Genomic DNA, 14472 nt, shown 5'->3' with positions numbered 1-14472 from the left:
GTACATCCAAGCTGTCCAGTGTCCTTGAGTTTTTGCATCAAGAAGAACAGTCACAGAATATGAAATATCAGGAAAATTTAAACATGCTGACCTGAGCGACAAATTTCCTAATCTGCTTGTGTGTTGCTGGAGTGAGGGAAGTTCATGAAAGACACAGAGATGAGAAATAGAGCAAATGCAGGGAGGCTAAAACAGCAGAAGGAAAAAGGCAGCTAATGGCAGTCCCCTCATCAAATTTTTATGCATTCCTTGCCTTGCCTTTTCATTTTTTTTTTCTTTATCTCTGCACCTTTGGTAACTGTCGAGTATTATACTTTCTCCATTCAAGTCACTTCGTAAATTAACTCCCATACTCCCACCTCCCACCTCCCTAGACACATGAGGATTAGCGTTTTATCTAAGAGTGCTACTCCTGGAAAAAGACAAGGCGAAGGGAGAGAATAGGACCAAGAAAAAAGCCTCACAACATTAAGGCAGGTCCACCTTTTTATCTAATGTTTTACATTTTTCTTTTGATTGGACAGGCAGTGAGTATCCCCAGCCAGCACCTCACAGCCTGTCAACACTCTAATACTTCATAATTTATAAAACAGCTTTCTTCCCCCAAAAGCTCAACATGCTTTACAGATATCTTATTGATGCTCACAATATTCCTTCAGGGAACTTAGGCGACAAGAATTATTATGTGTTTTCTAGGACGGGAGAAAGACTGAAACAACCAAGAATCCATTATCACTAGTGAGTTACAGACAACTATGAACTTGAGATCTAATGCTGTTAACCTGCAGCATGACAGTGCTGGCTGCGTAAAGGAATGAAAATGAGTGAGTCCTGGCACTCAGGAGCTTGGGACCTCACAGGGAAGAAGGGAAGGTTAGTGCCTACCTCGTCTCTAGACTAGGATGTCTAGTTGTCAAGTCTACCTGAACATGGTGCCCAAAACGAAATCCTTGATCGTCTCCTACAACCACTTCTTTTTTGGTTATTCTCATCTCAATATAGGACTATGATCCCCCCAGTTGGTCAGGCCACCCAACTGACAGTCACCCCTTGTCTTTCCTTTTCTCCCCCTTCCCTCATCTGCAAGTTCAATCCAAGATCGATTCTCAACAAATTCACTTCTACCCCTCTCTTTGATACTGCTCGAGTTTTATCGCCACCATCCATTCTAAAAGTTGGGTAATCAGAGAAAATGGGAAACTTTCCCACATTTACTACTCCAGTACCCTGGTGTTATGTAGAATTAACAACATTGTCATCCCCCTGATGACTGCAAAACCCTCCATTCTCCCATTCTTTGTCTCTCTCTACCCTAGCCCACTGTTAACAAAGCAGGAAGAATCATGGTTGGAAAAATGCAGTTGTAACTTTTATCAGTTATACATGTAAGTGGTTAAAAGAAATAAATTAATTCCACCAGTTTCATTAGAAAAGAAGTCCCCTAATTCATAGTCATATCACACTCCTCAGAGATAATCACTTTCAATTCATCTGTTATTTATCTTTGTGTGTGTGTTTATGTATAAATATGTATATAACATGCTACTTCTTTTCTCCCAAAGGGAATATATTTTGCCTTCTTTCAAAAAACACTGTACTGATGAATACAAAACACATTTTGATAAACACCATAATGAACTTGATTTTATAAAGGTAGCTATCCCTATTAGTAGGGTTGTGAGCAGAGAAGGAGAGAGACCGCTTGATTATTATCTTTTCTAAACCATTTATGTAATTCTTGACTGAACATTAACATGGCTTCTCACTGCTATGTTACTTAGTCTCCTCCTCTATGGGTGGTCATAAGATTCCCAAATGTGGGAAGCAAACTTTCTCATACCTTGGATCCCTAATAAACATTTTTTTTTTCACAAATGAAAATGCTGAGTATAGTTTTAGGCAAAGGCAATCATGATAGTCATACTACTTCTTGATTTTTCGTCTTGAGGTATTATTATCCATTTCCTTCCATCTAAAGACAATGAGGATTTGGCTCTTACCATTACCCTCCAAAAACCACGCATTTACTTTCTATACCTTCATCCTTCTGACATATTTTTATTGTAATTTTGGTTATGTATCTATACAGCATTTATATTATTTTGACTGCATGAATGCTACTCATAGCCAAGCCATGCATGTTTAGTTATTCTAGACACCTATAATAAATTTAACCCCCACTCTCCCCCAGATGTGAGATTTTTCTTCAATACATTCACACACATCACATATTTTCTCAATTGTATCTTCTTAAAGAAATTTCTGCCACTTATTTCTTTTCACCTATTCTATCTAGACCAGCTGGACTTTAAACCTCATACACAGATAGCATTCTGGCATCCCCTTTCATAATCACCTGGAAGATCCTCATTGTTACTCTTTATTACTTGTGCTCTGTGTCATGGACCCCATGCCCATGCTTTCTCTTTCCTGATTTACTCCACATTTTCAGGGAGTATATCCACTAGTAACTTTCTGAGAAAGAATGCAGGAGAGGTAGATTTTAGCAGCTTGCATATCCAAAAATTTATTTATCTATCTTTAGTCTTAATTGGAAATTTAGAGTAAAATATTCTAGATTCTAGAATGGAAAGCATTTCACTCAGAATTTTTCAAGAATTGTCCCACTGTCTTCTAGTTTGCAAATTGCGGCTAAGAAGTCTGAAGCCACTGAAATCTTCATAATTTGCATGAAACTCTGGTTAATTCTGGAAGATGTGTCTCAAGTGTTTTGAAACTTTACAGTAACGTGTTGGTATGTATCATTTTCATCTGTTGTGCTAGTTACTTGGTAAATCCTTTAAGTCTGACAATTCAGAACCTTTAGTTGTGAGACATTTGGATCCTTGAAAATTTCTATTCCTCCATTTTCTCTTTTTATAATGCCAATAATTTGAGACTGGACCTGCTAAAACAGCCTTCTGATTTCCTTGTCTTTTATCTCCTGTTTTGTATGCCTTTGACTTTTTTTTGTGTGCTATTCCCCCAGGAGCTTTTCTCCATTAAATTATCCAATCCTTTTAGCTGGCATTCTATTCCAATATCACATTTTAGTGTTACAAGAGCTCTGCTTTGTTTACTTTATGTGATTGCATTTTTGGGGTTATTAGCACGGTACCTTCTAATTGAACATCTAATTGAAGATCAGGTTTCCCAAGGGTTTTTCCTTTTATCAGTCTTGGTTTCCACCAACCCATCATCTTTAACTCTAAGCACTGCAGTGATCTTTTAGAGAGCTTAAATAATGCTTTTTCCCTGTTAAAGCCTTCTAGTACCATCCTACCATACTTCAAATAAAGGCTAAATTTCATACCATGACTCAAAGGTTGAAAATAATTTGGCCCTTGACAACGTCTGCAAATCTACCTCATCTCATTATTTATCATAGATGATAGAAACTCCTATCTGTCAAATAAATGACCATGGCAAGATTCAAATACAAATTTGCATAACCTCGAATTTAAGTTTTTTTCTATTTACCACAATATTTCTCTGCTCTTTATTTCTCTGCTCTAATATTTCAAAACTATTTTGCACTCCAAATCATCCATCTTACCAATGGAAGTTGATCTTCCTAAAGTGTGGCCTAATTGCGTACTCTTGTTCTAAAACCATTCTGACCCTTTGATGATAAATGAGAAAGAGTTAAGGTATCAGTCTAGTAGAAAAGGCTCTTGTGAATATGACTTCAACCTATAAAAGTGATTACTGGTAGAAATGAGTAGAATACTCTCATATGCTTCTTCAGTCAGTGAATGGGACCAGATTAGTGAGTTCTCTCTATGCAAAAAGGCTAAGGACAATTGTTTTTTGTTGAAAAGGCCTTTTTCTAATGTTAGGATGCAGTGTGTGCTCATTCAAAAGTTTTATTTTTTTATTCAAAAATTATTTTTTAAAGTTTTTTTATTCATTCATTTGAGAGAGAGAGAGAGAGAGAGAGAGAGCATGAGCGGGGAGAGGAAGGGAAAGGTCAGAGGGAGAGGGAGAAGCGGACTCCCTGATGAGCAAGTAGCCTGACACAGGGCTCAATCCCCAGACCCTGGGATCATGACCTCAGCCGAAGGAAGACGCTTCACCAACTGAGCCACCCAGGCGCCCTAATTAAATTTCTATCAAATAAAATACTTGCTCAAAATAGTACCAGAATCTCCTTGAATAGTGGGGAGGTGAGAGTAAGTAAAGGGTAGGGCAATGGCAATGGAGGGATGTTTAAAGCCGAGTTTGCAAAAGGGAATGCAGAAGGAGACAACAGGGAAGATGGGTTGGATGCTATAGAGGCAGGTATAACCCAGAAATAAATACAACCCAGGATTAGTAACTACACTGGAGTCCTATTTTGCTGGGAAGCAGGAGGGGAAAAAAAAAAAACTAGACATAAGGATGCAATTTGCCAATCCATTCTTTTCCCTCGAGCTAGATGGTTCTTGAATCCTACAAAGAAAGACTCTCCTTCCCTACTGTCACCATCCTTATTCACGGCACTATTCTCTCTCATATGAGCTACCGAAATAGGCTCCTAATTGATCTCTACGCATCCACTCTTGTCCAGCTCTAGCCATTCTTTACACAGCACCCAGAGTGCTCTTAAAAATCCAAATCTGATTATGTCACTCTCCTGCTGAAANNNTATAACTATCTTTAGTTGCTCACGGAATAAATCTTTAACTTGAACCAGGAAGCCCTTCATCTTCCATGCCCAGAACAAGTCTACAGTATTGTTATATATTACTCTTCTCCCTGGTCCTCTCCAGTCTACGAATTCCTGTTGACTTTACAGAAACAGCTGAAGTGTCACCTCCAGAGGGAAACTTTCCCAGACCTAAAGATTACATTAAGCCCTCATCATATTTTTCGAAGCTGTGTTACACTTCCTGCTAGCACAGAGCACTCCTGTAATTCCTTAATTAATATCTTCTAATATATATTAAAAAAGATGCTTAGCCTCATACCAGGTACATAATATATACCTAATAATTATTGTAATAACAACAATAGCTATTTCTTGAATGCTTAATATGTACCAGGTGCTCAATGTTTTATTAACCTTAATTTATCTATCCCTGTTTCAGTATTGAGAAAACTGGGATGCAGGGTAATTATAGGAAAGCTGCAAAGCTCATGAGGTAGTGAAGAGCGCTGATTCTGGAATCGGGTTACCGGGCTCACATCCCAGCTCTGGCACCTGTTGTGTAATCTTAGGCAAGTGACAGGTAATACCAACACTTAAAGGATTTTCACAGGGATTAAATGAGTGGGAGAATAAATGGAATTATTCATCCCTGAGTATATTCAGTGTATATGGCTGGGGGTAGTGGTTCAAATATTTCAGTATACTACCTCTAATTTTACATCATTGAGGTTTTCAGTCCCCAATAGCTTGAGTGGTACCTACTTTGGAATAAAATGCAAGTACTGTTTCAGATATACACGTTGTAGCCATTAGTTATGGTGCCGGGACATGTGTATTACATAGAGAGTGCAACCATGAACCCTTGTGCAGGAAATCTGAGCTCTCCTAAAAGAATTGGGTATTTCACAACATCTGGAGTCAATATACTAAACAAAGCAGTGTTCACTAGCGCTAAAGTGAGAAGCAATAGAATTTAGTATTTGAGCATCCCAAGGGTGTGAGGTGTTTCCTCCCTCACATGCTCCCCATTTTTCAGTTAGTCAGCATTTGAATAAAATGTGTTAAGGAGCACGTCCACAAAACCATATTCCTGATTTCGTTGTTCTAAAATCATTTCCCTTGGAGAAGAAAACTTCCACACCTATTTCTGTATCTTAATCTGATAAAACAGAGAAGGAAAATCAGTAATGTAATGGCTGCTTTGCCCGTGTAAACAACACTGTGTATCTGTATGGGCGGCTCTGTCTTATTTCTAGTGCTGAAAATATAACAGCCGAGTTTGGTGTGCTCTTCAGTATGCCTGGGGACTACCCTGGTTCAAAATACCTGATAAGTAGAAAACAGCCCTTCTCTGGCACCTAAAGAGAGTTTATTATCTGCTCCATTAGCGTCATGCCCACTCAAAGGAAAACTACTTCTAAGGGCCTTTTAGAGCTGCTCTTCAATTTCTTCTTACCCTCAGTGCATTATTATTTTCCTATTTTGAGAAGTGTTCACTTGAGACTTACAACCTGCTTAGGTGGAAGCAGGTATAAGCTACACCTATACGTCCACAGCCAAGTTAGAAGTAGTTGGAGATTCCAATAGAACAGCGTGAATCTAGACTAGATTCTACTTAACGATTAACTTACTGAAGACAGAAGGGATTCATTCAGTATTAAGTCTAAGTTTGCAGTGACTAAGTAAAACAGTTTGATCTCTCTAAAATTGTAAGACAGAGTTGATAAAAAAATAGAACAGAGGATGAAAATGGCGATCATATGCAGTTCCATTTTCCTCCATTAATAATTCCAATCTATCTTCCTCGCCTAGGTCTAATGGCTGCTGAAACGTAAGAGATGCGTTGGTTCTGAGAAAGGCTCCCCGAGACCAGGCTTGGAGCCCCTGGCATAGAACCTTAAATCCTGAGAACTGGGAAAAATTGAGTATTATGAGATGTGCACATGCCCAGAGGGTATTTGAGATTGGCCTTCTATTATTAGATCTTAATGTGTCCACATCCTTCACTTCCAACATCCCAAAATGGTGCTAAAAGACTGATATTAGACTATTCTTCTACAGTCCATGAGGCTAGAAGAGAGTGTAAATATATCTACAAGTCGTAAAAAGGGAGCTGCAACTTCAGAATTTCATACTTGGCCAATATATCATTCACCTATCTAGGAAAAAGGAAAATGTGATGGTTATTTAAGAATCTAAGAAAAATAATTAAGAAAGCTTTCTAACCATGTAATGAGTGATTCAAAACAGAAACCTCACCATGGATGAAAATGGAGAACTCAGGGAATAATAGTAAGCAATAGCCCTTGATATATATATGAATGTATATTTACAGACATTGTATATATAGTATATAATAGGATATATGTTGTACGTATTTGTATGGATAATTATATATAATATACACACAGATGTATATATCATCCATCTAACTTTGAATATATGATGATATACTGTCTGAAGATATATAACTGAAGTATTAAATAAGAATGCAAAATTTTAAAAAGGTTACACTCAAAGGGATGTCCTTATTACTTTTAGATGTTACACATTACTTGTCTCAGTTGATCATTAGGCCATTAACTTAATCTGTGGCTCCCCTTTACTGAACAGTCTTTTTTTAACATACAATCACATCAACTTTTTTCCCCCACAAATTGCACAGCATTTTTAAAGATCTCCTATTAAAATGCAAATGCTCAAGTAATTGTTCCACAGTATGTAATTGTTCACCATGTATCCCATAATGAGAAATGACTTGCAAAGGATTTGAGGTCATGGGTGGTGGTATGTGAGATCAAAAGCCAGTGTGGAAATATTTTCCCCCCAGATTACATTCTACATCGACACCATCAAGGTTGATATACCTACCCTTGAACTTAAGATTCATAACCTACTGAGCTATTATGACAGATATGAAAATACACGACTCCTCATGTATGTCAAAGAGAAAAACACAAGTTGAACCTGCCGGATTTATGCGATGACCTCATAGTGCCCTAAGGGAATTGTACCTGAGAAAGGTCCACACATTTTGCTCACCAAAAAAGGAGAGCATATGGAAAGACCTGCATAGCATGTGTATACACATGCGGTGGAAGGTGCCATGATAGTGATGGCCATTGTGTGAGCTGCGTGTTCAGTTCAATATGGCAGCTAAATGAGCCGGTGGAAGAAAGTCAGAAGCATGGTGTTACTCAAAAGATAGGCAAGAAAAGCAAGAAAATACTGACGAGTCACCTTTGCTATTTGTTCTTAAACAGACTCTTTAAGACAGTTAAGTCTTAATAGCACATGAAACCTAAAGAGGGGTGCAAAGAATTTCACTTCTTACACTTTTTAAAAAGTGCATTTACTCTATAGCTGGAAGCCCCACTCCATCTAGAAGTGTAAAATATAATATTTCTAATTTATGCTGAACTTGAACCCTGCAGAGTAGACTCAGTTTGTTCACCTTTCCCTTCCTCTTCATCTCCCCAGGGCAGCGTCTCAGTAAGTTTGCTCACGGAGTGGCAAACCTGCAGGAAGAAGTCCCCTCAGCAATTGTGAGGAAAGATCTCTGTTTCCCACGATCTCCTTCCAAGAGCCTTTTTTGAGTGTCTTACTCTTCTGTTCCTTCTCATCTTGCCTCCCTCTCCTAAATTCAGAGGATCTTCAGCTCTCCTGAGAGGGAAGGTGGTTCTGCTTGGATGCACAGCCTTCCAAGCTTACTGTCTTACAGTTGAACCACAGCTTTAGAATTCAAACCCACAATTTGATACCTCGGTTCCCTGGTTATGTAGTGATAAGCTTCCCTAAAACAAAGGATTGCTCATGTGGAACGTGAAATGAGAAAAGGTCAAGGGACAAAAATGGAACCTGAGAAAACACACACACGCACACACATGCGCACACAACCGCTTAAGTAATCCATGGAAATTTTATGTCATTATTTACATCATAACATTTACAACCTATTACATTCCACCTTCTACCTTAAACCTTTGCATCATGACAAAGAAAGAGTACTTCTCACACAGATTCTTCCCACCCCCATTGCATCCCTTCAGAGAAAGGGGGCAAAGCATCCCTCTCCAAAATACACTGTTTCAGAGACACCATTTTCATGCACAAACTAACATGTAGCAAAATGACTGGGTGCTAAGTCTTCCAGACTGTCCACAAACACGTGAATAGGACTAGAGGCTGAGTAAAATGCCTACTTTCCTCCAAGCACATCGTGGCAGGGGATGAGACAAATAACAACATGATTTACACACTGGAAGAAACACTCATAAGTTATGTTACCATTACACAAAATGATGCTCTATGTAACAGAGCCTTCATACTTAATTCAAATCCATTTTGAATAAAGTTTGATGGACTTTCACTTATTCCCATAGAACAGTCATAGTCCTAGCATTCAGAAAATGAAAAAATTTAAGTATGAAAATTAAATAACTTGTCTAGAGAACAGTGTTGAAAGTAAAATTTCAAAACCAATGACTAATAATACTTTGGGAACATTTGTATTAAGTCATTTGGCTATTCTTGGAGTCTGAGATGGAGAAACTCCAAAATAAGTCTGCATAATGACCATATTCAATGTGAAGTCAATAAAAAGAAGATAATAAGGCTTCCTACGTTTTTCCTTTTTTCTTTCTGTAGCACTTCTACAATAAGGAAATATGGGTAATTTGATGCGAATAGATACCAATAAAGAGATTTGAGCAAACATCATAAACTTTCACGAGGCTGTTATTTCTCTACTTTATTGTCATTTTACTTACTCAACTAGCATTCAACCGGTCAACAATGTATTGCTTAAATGCCTAGTCAGAAAATGCTATGATGATCTCTTTAAAAAATTCTTTTTTTAGGACCAGTGTCCTTATATAACAATTGGGTACCATTTTAATAGAGGCATTTTTTTGGAATAAAGATGACGAATAAAATCAAGTCAGATTGTAAGCACTGGCTAAATGGAACTCAATTACCATCTACATAGCCAAATTTACTTTTTTGTGCAGGACTCTGGGCCTCTAACTATCCTGAGTAGAACTGTAGATATTTAAATCTTGAAAGGACTCCATAAAGGAAATTCTACAATGTCTTGCAAAACAATGCTCTAGCAAAGCTTACTTAGTCAAACCAAGCCCAACAACAACTCAAACCCCACTGAGAGTAGGTAGTCAGATCATTGTTTCTAGAAACACCACATCATCTGAAAACACTCTACATGTTTATCTGTACAAATGATGTCTGGACTTTCTGACTCAGTTCAACTCATATAGATATATACAGGAGACTCTTGGTTTTGTTTTTGTTTTTTTTTTTTATCCCCCAAGCTCCTCAAGATTCTCCCTCAGATTTACCTTCCAAAATTAAAAATAGATAAATAATGAGAGAGATCATCCACAGGGTAGTAAGTTTTTCATTGCACAGTAACTGTAGTGCACATAGTAGCTAACTGCACATTGCAAAAGTGATTTTTCCGGAAAAAAATAGAAAAGAAACACCACCATAACTTTGCGTAGACACATATACAAATAGTCACTTTCTTGACTTATGCTTAAATTTTATTAAACTTAAAGTGCTTATTAAGCTTAAAAGTCTGCCTTTAAGATTTTATGTATTTATTTGAGAGAGAGAGAGAGAGAGCGCGCGCACGCACCAGTGTGAGCAAGTGAGGGGAGGGGAAGTGGGAGAGGGAAAGAGAATCTCAAGTAGACTCCCACTGAATGCGGAGCCTGACATGGGGCTTGATCCCATGACCCCAAGACCAAGACTGGAACCAAAATCAAAAGTCGGTCACACAACCCACTAAGCCACCCAGGTGTTCCAAGTCTGCTTTTTTTTTTCCCCCTATAGCTAGTTGTTGTGAAACCTACTAATTACCAGTATTGTGATGTGGTGAAGACAAAGCACTTAATATATGGTTCCTGCCCTCAGAAACAAGAGCAAGAGATACACACGCAAATTAACTACAGAAAATCAAAATATAACTTTGAAACAAGAGAAGCAACAATAAAATGCTATGAGAGAAAAAGAAAGGGCACAATTAACATCACAGCAGAGATAAAATTGAGTTCAGTCTTAAAGACCAGGAAGGATTTTAACAGGCAGAAGGGTAGCCAATGTGCTTCTGGTCTAAGGAAAGCTTCTGGGCAAATACACAAAGAATGTGAAATGAGGGATATACTCTGAAATCATCAAGTAGTCCATGCAGGCCAGAGCAGTTACAGTCCCATCTTTGGCCTAAATTACAGAGTTTTTGTATAGTTAATAGCCAGTTATGTCAAACTTCAAATTCTGGAAACAATCATTTAAATTATTTTGTGGAATGACATGGCAGTAGTGCTGCTGGTAATTTCTACCCATCCTATGACACTCCAAATTAACATTTCCTTTCATCTGTTATCATTTTGTGATTTTTGTTCTGTTTCTTTACATAGATCACATACTCAAATCTAAACTGCTGAGACATCATGGTCATAAATTTCTACCCTTTTATAACTTGAAGAAGAAATCAAACCCGACTGAATCTGAGCAAGCAGACCTAGCGTACTCATTCCAGTAGGCATTGCCAACAGGCCACCAACATTTTGAGGCTCAGAGTAACTGAAGCTTTGATCCTAAGCTTTAGGTTGCCACCCAAGTTAAATGCAGTCTGTTATGAATAATTCTGTAAGTCTGTTGTACACATTTCCAGCCCAAAACTTTCCTGATGAGAAAGCATAGCTTTTTGTCTGTCTTCTTGAAAATCTCTATCTAGATGGATAATGGTAAGATTCAAGGATTGTAAATTAAGAGAGTAATAATATTTTGACAGTTTTCATATGAAGAGTAACAGGATGTTAAAATGGAACTTTTACTCTTTCATCTGAAACTCGATAGTCAAAAACAATAAAACAGATGCCAAGTATACCGCATTCTAAAGCAGGGGTCAACAAACCCTTTCTGAAAACTACTAGATAGTAAATATTCTTTGAACTTTTCAGTTCATCAGGTTTAATCACTCCTGTATATGGAAAGCAACGCAAATAACATGCAAGTAACTGGCCAAGTTTTCCAATAAAACTTCATAGACACCAAAATTTGGATTTCTCCTGACTTTCACATGTCACAGAATATTCTTCCTCTTTTGATTCTTTTCCCGACTATTTAAAATTATAAAAGTCATTCTCAGAGCACCAGTCATTCAAAAAATTAATACCAAGATAGGTTTGGCCAGGAGGCCAAAGTTTGCCAACGTCTATTCCAGAAGGAGGTGCTAGACCAGCTATATAGGGCATGCTAAGAGATTACAAAATACATTTTAATAGCATTTTTGGTGTTCCAATCCCAGAACACATAAATGAGAGAGAGCTGACAGGATGGGGGAAAATGTATGCTATGTTAATTTCCATTCCATGCCCAACATCGAGGGAAGCCAGGGGTTCTTCCTCATACCTGGAGACAACGTGCTTACCTTGAAGTTTTGTCTTCAGGTGGCAAAGAGAATCAGAGCTGCACTGGTAGGCTGCTGCCCTTCCTCCTATGGAAAAGAAAGAATGTATGAGTTTTGGCGTGGCTCAGGAGAGAGACCGGCCTACATCTATTTTAAAGGGGACATTACCCAATAAGATTGCCCAAAGAGGTAAAGAGATCCCAACAAAGAAAATCTGTGCAGAGTTCACACATATAAGCCAAGGGATCAGACATCAGCGGTCAATTTGAAAGACTTGGAAGACAGAACCTGATGTATTGCCTGCCCCAAGGTACCTACAGTCAAGAGTTGCATAGCAGAAATGGTTTAGAAAACCCTGACTGAATATCCCATGACCTTGTACCTGCTACAAGCTAAGAGAAAACCAAGGCCAGATTACAAATGTGACTGCAACCTAAGCTTATTCCTCTTTCCTCTAAATCCCTCTCCCTGCAGAGAAGTTCAAGGAAGAAAAAAAGGAAGAAAGACAAAAAACTATCACCTTGCCCCTTTTCTAAAGCCCACCCAAGACTGAAATTCTGTCAGGGACATCAACACTCAAATAAAACCATTTTTGAGTCTAAGAGGAAGTGGAGAATTTATATCTAATGAAGTTCATAAATACCTTGTGACACACCTGAATTCACCCAGGGGCAAGAAAAGGATTATTTAGCAAAAGAAGTTTATTTGCTTAGGGTTAGGTTTTAACTGGGAGTGGCAGAGAAGAATAAATTTGGTTTCTGCTTATTGCCCATCAGTTTAGTCTCGTTGCTCAATCAAAGAGAGCTGTAATTGGCAAACTTCTTATAATAAGATTTTTGCATTTGTATTTTTCTAATCCTTTGGGATTGACATGGCAATGACTGAAGTTCTTGAAAGCCAAGAAAAATTATTAAATTATGTATATGGTCCCACACCTTAATTGCACTTTGGTTTCATAGCGACATAACGTTTCCCCTGCCTTTGCTGGTACACACTGATGACTTCAGAAGCAATTTCAATATTCTCTAAGCAAAAGTGATAAAAGAATCTAATGAATTTCTCAAAAGCAGCCTGTTTCAAAGATGACTGTCATATCATCAAATATTTATTTTTCGCAACTTTACAGGCAGGAATGAATCATTCCTCACTTAGCATTACTTATGGAAGGAAATATGTAGCATTTTCAAGATCTGCTTTTGACAATGTTTTCAAGCTCTTACATTTAAAGTAAAATATAAATTTGGCAATGAGCTGCAATGGCATTCACATTTTCTTCTATTTTGAGAAGTTGCATAAATGCAGGCATCCACACCATTTCTAAAAGAGCAAGGGTGTGTATCAGGGTCACTTCACAACAAATAGGTCCTTCCAGAAAAACTGAACTGAATAGATTTTCCAAATTCACAAGTACAATTTACTTTATCATTTGCTATCCTAGGTCAAATATAACATTGTCTCTATACCTAAGTAGGGGGACCATAAAAATCACTTTTTAAACCAAAGCAAAAGGAAGACACTAATAATAATTACATCGGAGACAACAAAGGTCAACAGGGACTTTGCTGGATAAAGTGCTGTTATGGGCACCTCAGCTATAATTGACAGGCTATAAGTTTCCAAAATATCTTCCAACAACAACCCCCCAGCTGTCAGTAATATACTCAAAAATAAGTATCTTCAGGATTCTGAAAAAATATATAATATATATATTTTTCCTTATATATGAATTTCCAAATAAAATTGTGGACTTTCAAATATTTTCCTTGTACATCATCTCACCATTTTTGCCTTGACAAACTTGATGTGTTGTGTTGATTTCCTTTCTCAACTTTCAAACTCATATCTCCACACAAATAGCAAGAGCCTCATGACATGGGTTACTGCTGCTTTTTAATTTCCATAATGGATGTCGGTAAATATCAAGGAGATGGGAGGGAAAATCTGCACTTTAGGCCAAGGTAGGGGAGCTGTGCTGCTTGTGCAGTCTTTTCATTTTACCAGATGACTTGGGATTTGGAAAATTAAACATTTCAAAGATTAAAAGGACTTGGGAAATGATTTAATAATCATTACAATAATTTCCACAACCTACTTCACAGCAAGATGTAGGTCTCATTAAATTCAGCCACAGACGAGTGAGCCAGAAAGATGTGGTGAAGTCCCCAGAACAAAGGTGACTTGCTGAAGTTATAAGCAAACAGAACAAAAGCACTTTCATCGGTTCCAAGTGAGCAAAGACACGGAGATAAATTCCTTGCATTGAAATTGTGCCTAATTACTTAATGGATATGTTAGAGGGCAATGTTACCAATTTGTTGATATAAATGGTTTTCCCATTTCTTTCCTTGTTGAAGGCCTTTCTTTATTGGTCATGAGCTTTTCAAACTACACCCAAGGCTCAAAGCAGTTGGAA

General features: G+C 37.8%; 1 long non-coding RNA gene across 1 annotated transcript in view; it reads right to left on the bottom strand.

Moving 5' to 3' along the window:
• LOC121100767 overlaps positions 1-12323 on the bottom strand; it is a 312516-nt gene extending 300193 nt beyond the window's left edge. The window contains exon 1 of the long non-coding RNA XR_005832556.1: positions 12081-12323. This is a non-coding gene — a long non-coding RNA (uncharacterized LOC121100767). The remainder of the gene's footprint in view (positions 1-12080) is intronic.
• Positions 12324-14472: the final 2149 nt, after the last annotated feature.

The sequence above is a fragment of the Ursus maritimus genome, unplaced genomic scaffold (genome assembly GCF_017311325.1).
Source record: "Ursus maritimus isolate PB19 unplaced genomic scaffold, ASM1731132v1 scaffold_5, whole genome shotgun sequence".
Classification (NCBI taxonomy): Eukaryota; Metazoa; Chordata; class Mammalia; order Carnivora; family Ursidae; genus Ursus; species Ursus maritimus.
Note: the sequence above shows the minus strand (reverse complement) of the source record. Positions and strands in the feature narration are given on the sequence as shown.